Below are 11,141 nucleotides of genomic sequence, written 5' to 3'. Positions count from 1 at the left end.
GAGAGTAGTGCAATGTATTAATGCAGCAAGAATAACTAGGCAAAAAAATCCAGGCTGTGTTCCTTCCTCTTCACTGTGCAAGTGTGGCAGAGCCACTTCTCAGATACTTCACTGTAGGCACTGAACACTGACTTTATGGGATGAAGGAGAATTGCAAATATAAATGGTATTTTTACAAATTAAAAAAGAGAAAAGTTTAAACATCTTTTTTCCATCTTTACCACTGAAAATGGCATTTTCACAGAAAGTGGAAACACTATTAGAAATTGCCATAGTCACACCAATGAGGGTCAGCTAGCTTCAACAAGGGACGAGCCTTTCTTGATATCTTCTTCAAGATGTAACTAAGGCTATGAGAGATGTTGTTGTCACAGGTAGTAAAAACTGAGCACACTTGAAGGATACAGGGTCAAACACTCTTTGGAAAACAAAAGCCCTTTGGGGACAAAATGTCTGGATTTTGTGATTTTTTTTTTATAGTCCATTGCTCTAAGGTGGTCTGAGGGATAAATCAATCCATTCTAAAACATTGCTCGGCGTTTACTCACATGCATTAGCATAATCTAGTTTGATCACAGCTCCAGAAATTTACAGCTCTGAAAGATATTTCTAACTCAAAAAAGATCATCTTGTCAGCATATTCCTGCCTCTGCAAGGACAAAGCTTGTTCCCCTGAAACTATTTTCCTTTCCTGTGATTAAATGCAACAATACACAGCAGGAAAAGGGGAGTAGAAAAGAGCAGATCTCTGACCACACATCATTACACAACCCTTTCAGGTGGTAGGCAATGACCAAGAGTCATCCCCTTGGAGGTGACTGCCTTGAGCTTTGACTCTGCTTCTCCAGAGGCCACTGGGCTCAAAGCCCACCCAGTCACTCCTTCTGAACAAAACCACTGCTAATCATTGCACCTCCAGCCCATTGTGAAAAAAAAAAACCCTGCAGCTTGCAAACTTGTTACAACCGGAATTATCTTTAGCACAGTAAGCTCAAGTCGTTAGTTATTTATTCCCTGACAGTGTAGGTGGATAATTAGTGCATAATTTGAGGTTTTCTAAGCATGACAGTCTGCTCTGATAGCTGCCCCTAGCCCTGATTAAATCTCTGCCTCAGATCTCACAGCAGCATGTCATGTGAGAAAATTCCAGGCTCTACCAATACCAGGTTGCTGTCTCACAGTTTGAAACTATTGCCAGTGCTTTGGGGTTTGTTTTGTTTTGTTGAGGAAGAAATTATTGGTTTTTTTTCCTTTTTTCCTGAAGCTTTGACTGAGTGTTGCCTTGCATCCAAAGCACCTGTGAGAACATGGATGCAACTGCAGCAGAATGAAGGGATCCTACACATGAGGTATTAAAATAACATTATGAACAGAGCCATTACAACGCACACAGACCATCTGCCTCCTACACCACAGTGCCCAGTGCTTCACAAGAAGCCTCCTGGGCAGAGTAAAAGCAGTTTACTGGGCATTAGTCTTCCCAGGGAGGGAAAGGGAGTGCAGGCTGTCTCTACTTCTCTCTGGTGAGTAGCTCTGGGAAGCCCCGATTCACCAAAGACCGGGGGGTGGGAGGGAGTGTATGTGAAATTTTCCTTCCAGATCCTCAGGAAAAAGCCTTTTTTCTCATTCCATTGATGCCCAAGGGTAGCCTGTGTTGTCTGGAAAGTGGATTTGTTACCTGGTGTGCAACTCATCACACACTCAGGAGAGCCATTAAAACTTCACAGGTTTGTACAGTCCTGGGTGCTTGGTGGTAATTCCACAAACCCAGCACATCTGACACAAGTTTCTGCATTGTACACAAAAAGTTACAAGGTTATTCACTCCTGTTTCCAATGATTAGTTAGTAATTTGCATACAATTGTAACAGTGCTGTGTCATTCTAAACATCTACTATGCATGCTCTCAGAGGGTCCTGTGTGGTTTCTGGTGGTTGTTATTGAAGACTCTCACCAGTCCAAGACAATAAAGGACCAACAGGATGCCATTTGATCCACAGATGGTGAAACTTCTATTTCTCTCTTCTCTCATTCTTCCTCTCACTCCCTTTCTTTTCCTTTTCCCTTCAGACTATCCTTTCTCATAAGTCTTAAGAACAAAAGCCCAAGCCATTCTGCACTGTCTGACCTCACCTGTGTCTTAACCCAGCATAGGGTAAAAGCCCCTATGCTGTGAATTGGCACACTACCTTAACCCCTTCCTGGGGATCAGGACCTTATATTAAATTGGGCAGGATATTCTGCTGACTGTGCCAGCCTTCCCATGCATTGGGACATTATGCCTCACTCAGAGGGACACAATGACCAGGCACCTGCTGTACCCTCAGACAGATACCAGCTGCTTCTGGGGCAGCAGCTGGGGATGGAGAGGCCACACAGAGCAGATCTCCATCTTCAGGAGGAAGCCTTCAGCAGCCTCTTGCTGAAGGCCTAGTGTCTGAGCCTTCCTGCTCCCCTGAGTTGGGTTCAAGCCCCTCATTACCTCGAGGTACTCCCATGTTTGTTCAGCTCCAGGGCAGTGTTTGGGTTTGAGGAGGTATTGATTTTGCAGATGGCAGCAGTAGTGGGGTGGCTGGTTCCTGCCTGAGGCACACAGACTTAGTTGCTTGTCCTCAGTGAGATCTGCAGATTTTATACATTGTGCTTGGAAAGGTCATAACTCTCTGAAGTCTGCGAGCTGTATCATCACCCTATTCATCTCTCCATTCACTAAATGCCAGTTATCTGAGTGGCCTCTGGCAACAAATTAAAAACAGTGGGATAAAGTGGACTGTAATCTCTGATTCACAGAGTGGGGTTCTGTACAGATGTTTGTGTAAGATTTTTCTGCTCCCATAAAATACTGGAGTATTTTATAATACTGATAAAATACACTGAATCTACTCTCTTGTTCTTTCATTCTTACTGTTGGTGCTGTCCCTGAAGAGCACAGGAATAAACAATGGCAAAGCCTGGCCCAAGGGTACCCTGAGACCCCACATATATGCAGCTCACCAAGCATCAGACCTCTGGTCCCTCCCTGAGTGCCAGGACCAACATCATGAGCACTTGAGGTGAATGTAATAGGAGGGAGAATCTGACCCTGTCTCAAGGTCAAACCAAGAAAGGAGATATCAAGTTGCTGCTTGTGTTCTCAAGCTCTTGGCCTTCTCTTTACCTAGTTTCAGCTGGCAAGCACCCTCATAGCACAGGAGATACAGGATAGCTGTTCTCACCTTCTCTGCCTTCCAGTCCTGCTCACACATGGGCTAAAGAGTCTACCTTGAGTACTACCAAGGCACAGAGGGACTTCTGGCAATTACATTAACCTAAATTGCCTCTGTGGATATAGATTTGATAAGGGCATCCTTTACACAGCTTGCCTTCCAGAGTCCAGTTCAATACCTCAATCCATAGCTATTCCATAGATGTTGAACAGATGTCACCCCAAACTCCCATCACAAAATATTACCTCTCAGCATCTTAATACATTTCTTTCTTTCCTTGGTCTGATCCCTTATTACATTTCAGGGGCTAGCTTGCAGGGGACAGGTTCATTTGCTAATACATGAATCATTATTGCTTTGAGCCCCCGAGCTAGCATTTTTATGAGCACGTTTCAAAATGTATGTGATTGCTGTTAGAAATCGTTTTGGTTCACACTCGACAACCAAGCTAACCTAAGCCAATATGCTCTGCCTGGCACTGTGAAAGGATGTTGTGAGAGTTTAATTACTAACTGCAAGTTACTGTGCATATGGTGAATTTTAAATGTACTTTTTTTTTTGTTTGCCTCCAAGATAAAAACACCCAGTTGTTTAACTCCAGCTTATTAAGATTGCTGTCTAGCAGTTCTGATAAAATTGTTTCAGATTGCACACCCTACAGAGAACAGCGTGCTGCCTTTTCCTATCCATGAGCTGCTTGCAGACCATAAATGCCATCCAAGCCAAAGTGAGTTCTCTTTGCCCTTCCATGTGTTAGAGATTAGAGTTACTTCATTGCCTTCACGTAAGAAAGCTTTTGGAAAAACATTTGGTTTATGTGATAAGGTACAACAAAACATCACTAAACAGAACTACTTAGTGCTGACAGCAAGAGTCTCACCTTGGGGAAGGAAGAGAGAGAAGGAGGGAGGGATTGTGGAGATGTATACTGTAAAAATGCATTTTAAATTGTTTAAATCCACCCACTTTTACTTCTGTTTTTCTTTTGCCCTGCTATGACGATGGTGATCTTCCATTGTTTGGCTTCCATGTACTTATGTGACAGGAAAACACCAGTATATGTCACACTGATACACACAGAGAGGAAATCAGAACCTCATAGTGAATCAGATTTCATCAGCACATTAACAAGAGGAGGAAGAGGATTTTTCAGAATGTCTCTTTTTAATACCTACAGCACAGCATAAAGTCCATGGAGAATTCAGCCCATAAATGCTTTTACTACACTGTGCTTGTACCTAATATTCTTTCCAGTGAGTTGACTAAAACAATTTGGGCCCCATTCTATGTATGTATTCCCTTAATTATTTTCCTCTGTGGAATATATAGTGTGCATCACATTCCTCACTGTCAACCAGCTCAGTTTAATCTCCAGGAAAGCTCAGTGATGCAGTCTACATTGCCCTTGTTAGGAACCTGGTACCACACCTTTTATTAGAAGCTGACTGCCAGTTGCACAAAGCAGCAGGATATCACTCAGTCAGCAGTAGAAACAGGGAAAGTATGACAAGAAGGCAGAAGAAGGATTTGAGGTGGGAAAAGTAGCTTTTCCAGATGGCAAAATAACATATATGTTTACAGTTCAGCTCCCTCCCTTTGTCTTTCTGTAAAACAGACATTTCAGTGCATTGAGCCTCCTTTAGGACAAACATTTTCCACATTCAGCAGCATGGACTGCCTTAGATACATCTTCTTACCTGTAAGAGCTGCATGCTTACAGGGATGGAAAATTAAATCATTAAATTGATCTGGAAATCTCCCTTCTTTTGGTGATTTTTCCCCCCTCTCTCTCCTTTATCTGAATTCCAGTGCTAATCTGCTTCGTTGTGAAGTTTTTTTATCTTGAACAATTCAGATTGGAGGGCTGGATATAAAGAGTGTGACTTGAATTTGTTGTAGAACAGAAAAACTGCTGTGGATGGTGAAAAACAAGACTGGAAATGTGGAGTAATGATGCCAGAAATAGAAAAGTGATTTAGAAGCATCCAAAGAAGCATCTGCCGACTTTCACCTCAAGATAAAACTGAAGCTGCTTCTTTAAAAACCCACTCTCCCTAGATGACACTTCTCTTTGGAGGAGGATTTGAAGGGATTTGATAACATGCTACTTGAAGGGGAACACCACTGAAGTACAAATGACCTGAGACAAATATAGCTGTTCTGGAGGCCGACAAGTTACCATTATTCTTAATTACAGGTCTGAGGGGACACATTCCACCCACCATGTTACATTCAATTACATCTAATTTCCCCACAGCTTAACCGTGTCTGCCTAGTGTTAAATCCAACAACTCCACTGAAGATCGTGAGCCACTTTTCCCTGCATGCATGAATGAAGGAGAAAGCACATCTTCTCCCTGCTTCATTCAAGACACATGATGTTCACCCCTCTGTTTTGTTACAGACTTCTGCTGGTGAACCACTTCAGCTAGACTTTTTGCCTTAGTATGTACCCTGAATTCAAATTTTGGAGAGACAGGCAGAAGAGAAAAAAAGCAAAGAGCACTTTGTTCTTGGGACTTCTTTTCCCTCCAGACAGCTGAGGGCATGGAATTCTCCTCAGCTGTCTAGAATAAGCTAGGATAAATTCAGTCTTTATCCTCCTTGTACTGCAACTCCTCCTCTCTGTGAGGTGGAAGATACCTTACAAAGATACTGTAGGGACAGGTTTGTTAGTATTTGTGACACATTCAGATATATAACAATGAGAGTCACATTGCTTATCAATGCATTTCAAAAAGGAAAAGAAGGAAAGAAAGAACTCTTAAAAGTCCTGTGCTTGGACTTGTGGTCAGGCAGAGAAGTTAACAAAGTGCTCCAAAAACCTTAGAATTGAAAGGTTTTAAACAGGTTTAATGTTACTCAGAGTCCCGTTCTGCTAAACCCAGTGAAGCAATGGTATAAAGAAGGAAAGCTTTATGTCACCCTGGCTTGATGGATAGCAAAAAAGGTCTCTCTAAGTGTTTCAAACTTCAGAAAGGAGCTTTGACTCCAGGATCAAAACATAAAGCAGGCTCATAAGACAGGGAAAGTTCCTGACTTTCTGATAAGGCTGAACACAGCACAAATCCCCCACTGCCCCTCAGAGCCCACTAAAGCTTTGAACTTCGTTTCTGTTCAGAAGAAAGTGTCATGATGCAGTATTCTGGGCCTCAGTATTAAGGTATCTTGAGACTGTGAGGGAAACACATGGCTTGGACATGCTAGGATGTATTCTGAGTATTTCAAACAGAAACTCCAACAGAATCATTCAACATGTACCTTTCCAAAGAACAAGGAAAAACATATTCAAAACACCTGTGCCATTTCAATGAGACTATATCTGCTTTCTAGACTGACTCAAAATGACCATGCAAAAAGAGAAAAAATGGATACAAAGTTATTGAGGTTCAGATTCACAAAAGCATTTAACTACTTTCCTTCAGTGAGGTGCACCTCAGTTGATTTGCTTGACTTGCAATTTGCATCTTTGATGCAGATTCTCTTCTTGTAACACTGCCCTTTGGCCAGGAAGAAAAGGCTATCCAATGTTTGTCTAGCCCAGACCTTCCCCTTGCAGTGAGAGTGACCAGCCACTCTCAGCACTACATTTACCCTGAATCTTGAACAGGTCCATCACCTTCCTAATTGCTTTTTAAATACAAACCCACCAGCCTTGAAATGAAAATAGCAGTTTCTTCAGTTTAAACAAATCATTTTTTGCTACTTGAATTCCTCCTTCTTGCTGATAGGTGGCACCATTTTCTCTACAGAATGCCAACACCTGAAATATATTGAATATTTAAATTGATTTTGGCAAATGCTTAATTGCCAACACACCACAGCACCAACTGGTGTGTGTTTCAGAGCTCTGTCAACAGATTAGACAGATTTCACTGTAATAAGGTGCAAAATCAGAAAAAAAATCTTTCAGAAAGCCTGATGAAAAACTCATTATTAAGGCTCAGTTATTCATGTAAAGAACCCAGGGCTTTATCACTTGGTATCCTTGTAGAAATCAGGAAGCAGAAAGTTTGTGCACTCAGGTCTCATCCAGTTAATTCAACTGACCCAAAGGAGTGCAAGAGTCAGGAAGGCAGAAGGATGCACATTCCTGTCTGTCCAAGAACTGTAACCCATGGGTGAGCCTTACAGCCTCCTTCTAGCAAAAGAAGCAGAGCAGAGCAGGGAGCTCTTCCTAGCAGAATGAGAGAAGGTACCAGATCTTTTCTCAGATGCTCTGTGCTCCTTGATCACAAATTGTAAACTTTGTGTGTGCACACTAACAGAAGAGAAACAGTCTTGGCTGAGATCCAAAGTCAACATTAAAGCCAGTAATGTATGTTTTATACTGCCGAGCAGTTCAAGAACCCGATCAGTTCTCACTGTGCTATCACCTAGTCCAATTTGACACAGAGCATCTGCTTGTGCTTTACAAAGTTGTTTGCTAGCAATACAGAAAAGCATGACAGTCAATCAGTTCTCAAATGCGTTTCAAAAGAGGATGACAGAGGTCAAACTAAGAAGGGGGTTATAAAAGAGTTGGCAGCAGTGATTCACAGTTTTTCTCTGTAAGGGAACTACAGGGCATCCTATGGAATGAAAAGCAGAGATAGTGACTTGCAGCAATTGTGCTATTTATTACAACAGAGTTGTGACATCCAGAGGTGTGAGTGGATTTGATTCACACAGGCACACAGGAGTTATTAACTCTAATGGTTGGGTTGGTGTGCATAGCTTCCTGTCCTTACCTTTTGAAAGGAGGGGGGAGATGTGTGATGAAAGGATCATTCTGTGTTTTCCCTGTCTCTTATTTCATTCTTCTAAGCATCAATTATTGACTGTTTTCAATGATGAGGTGCTGGGCTGTGTAGACTTCTGATAGAAGTATGACACTACAGAAGGGAGTTCATAAGCACTTCATTTCCCCTTTCTATTGGCTTTAGCCAGATAAAAGTGACTTTGGAAACAGAAAAAAGTCAAGACAATAGCAATATCATCAGTTGCAACAAACGAGTCTGTAGATGGTATAAATTACTACAGTTCCCACCGCTGCTTTTCCTTCAGTTCCTTCCTTGCTGGCTGTAGCAGAGCAATGCCATTTTCTATTATCTGCAAATCTGGCCTCTCTGGTGCTATAGGTCAGGTCACAGGGTGTGGGATATCCTTCACTCCTTTCTGTTAACCAGGAAACGTGGGAATTAGAAGGTGCTCTGTTTCTTTGGCGGTGTTCTTTAGAAGAGATGACATCATCAATGACAGATCAGGTGTACTCAATACATTTGAATTGCTAAAAGAGAGCTCCAATGCAAAACTCCTAGAAAAAGAACACTTTCATCATCAGCTTCCTAGATGTGGTTTGACAGCTATCTTTCCCCATAGTTCAATGATTCCAGGAATGGTGATTGCAAGGTCAGATTTTTTTAATGGAGATCTTTTTAATCTATGTTTGAGTGTTCCTTGTGGAGTGTTTACTAGTCCAGAGGGACTGTAAAAGAACGGAGCTTGTATTGCTGTGCAGATTGGTACCTGCAAGCATTACACAAGTACATCTTTGTACTAAGATGGCAAGATAAGCCTTCCCTCAGCTCTGACAGTCACAGTGCAGCCACAGACTGTGTTGCTACCAGTCTAGGTTTGGATGTGCACTCTCTGGGGCCAAGTCTCTGAGTGTGTGGTGATATGTTTCCTTGGACATACACAGAGCTCATCTGTGGTTTGCTGCAAAGTGTGCTGTGCTCATCACAAAAATGGGCTGACTACCTTCCAGACAGATTATGTGCAATTTAAACTTTAAAAGGTGTGTATGCTTTACTTTTTTACTTTTCCTTTGTGTGACAACTTTGAGTTTTAATACAAGGTGCCCAAATGTAGAATGATAAAAAATGCAGCTCATGTCAGCAGTAAAATGCATAGTAATTTATTAACTTTTCAAGTGTAATTACAAATTGATTTGATGATGTGCCACATAATGAAAAATTATTTGCAGTCACAACTTGCATTCTAGTTGCTGCCCCATTTTTCAAAGTTAAACTTCTTACAACGAGCTTGGAAACTGCTCAATACTTGTTGGTAGCCAAAACTGTAACCCTGTGAAAAGTAGTAAATGCTGCTACACATCTTCGAAGAATGCTCTTGGTTCAAAAATTCTGTTCTTCAAAAACAAGTTGCCATACATTGCTTCACTGGAGTATTTATAAGTAAGTATTTTTGGTCAGAGGAACATTGTTTTTACTTAGGGCAATCCATGAACTCAATACTTTTAGCTACATATCATTAATGCTGTTGTAACATAAGTCCATTAATTTTGTGAAACGATTCTAGAATCCATTACAACACACTAAAGGGGTCACTGTATATCTCTTTTTCAAATGCCATTAGTAGCTGGGGAATTGTGAAGACACAGCTAATGCATAAGCATCCCAGATATTTATATGGACAAGGTATTTTCAATAGTTCTCAGAGTATAATTGAGAGAACTTGAAGCTAAGTCCTTACATTTTTTTAGATAATGCAAATATTGATGAAACTCACTGAGAATTAACTATATACTTTCAGTATTTACTCCTTGAGTTCCCTCAGTTCACTAGGTAAACAGACTCCATCTCCAGTAGAATGTAGTCAGTATATTAGTACTTACTTGAAGAATATCCTTATTACCACACAGGAAGCTTTAAATGTATGAGATACATACTTCAGTAGACCACAGTGCAAATGAATGTATTTTCCATGTTTTCAGTAATTACAGCTCTTACCTTAAGTCCACTAATATCATTCACAGAAAATCAAATTGTATCTGCAAAATACAGGTTTAGAGATACACACCACAGTGGTCTCTTGAAGAGGAATTCCTGATAAAGCAATACAAAATGTGTCAAGTTTGAGATTCTTTCCAGAGAAAACATATTTCCTTCGGTGACATCCAAATCTAGAGACATGTGAAGACTTGACAATTCCTTGGTTCTTCTACCTTTCAATATCATCTTTTATCTGTGGCATGACCTCACAATCAACTCTGATTAGGGGCAAGAAGCAGGCAGTCAAAATAGCAGCAGTCAAAAACAGAACATCATCACTAGAAACACTTTCAATTAAGCAAATTCTAACAGTTGTTCTTCCTCACAAAGCTTTTCATGAAAAAGACAAAGGTGTTTGCCTCCTAAGTGAATAGTAATACCTCAAACTCCCTCTGAATTCTAACTTTAATAAAGTTCTTGTTACGACCCAACTCATTGGGTCCTGAAACAGGCCATAATGTGCTTTAGTATGGCTGTTAATGAACCATTTCAAATGAATATGGGATACCGAAGGAATTACATGCTGTGTAATTGATCTAAAGAACAGATTAGGATGGTGTTATTTCATTAAATCTTACTAGCTCTGGCTCAAGTACTTAAAATGCAGCTGTCCCATCTCAGATAGATTATGCCCCCTGTCACATGGCAATGCAGATTTTCATCTACTAGATCACAGTTTTAGAAAGAAATGAAAGCAAAAGACTGAGAAGGTCTGATCTTCAGAGGCATCAGGCACCAAATTATTCATTGGAATGAGACAGATAGTTCACCACTTTCAGAATACACATGAAGACCCATTGTTTGTTTCTGTACTTTTGTCTTGGATCATAGAATCATAGAATGGTAGGATTGGAAGGGACATTTAAAGATCATCTAGTCCAACCCCCCTGCAGAAGCATGTCAACCTAGATCTTGTCTATGGAACCAGAGTTTAGCTTTTATGGATGTGGGAACAGTCCTAAAGAGTTCTCATGCCTCATGTATAAACACAATATAGATCTTTGTGCAATTGCAGGGGAATTCACTGGGTCTTTGAAGACCAGCTTTTTAAGCTCTTTCATTCTCTTAGTTTCTTTCCACTGGAGGTTAACGTACCTGAGGAACCAGTGAGTCAATAAAGCCAGAGGACAATTTTGGCTGAGGAAGAAAGGGCTTTAATC

Source organism: Colius striatus, chromosome 17 (assembly GCF_028858725.1).
Source record: "Colius striatus isolate bColStr4 chromosome 17, bColStr4.1.hap1, whole genome shotgun sequence".
NCBI classification, from domain to species: Eukaryota; Metazoa; Chordata; class Aves; order Coliiformes; family Coliidae; genus Colius; species Colius striatus.
Note: the sequence above shows the minus strand (reverse complement) of the source record.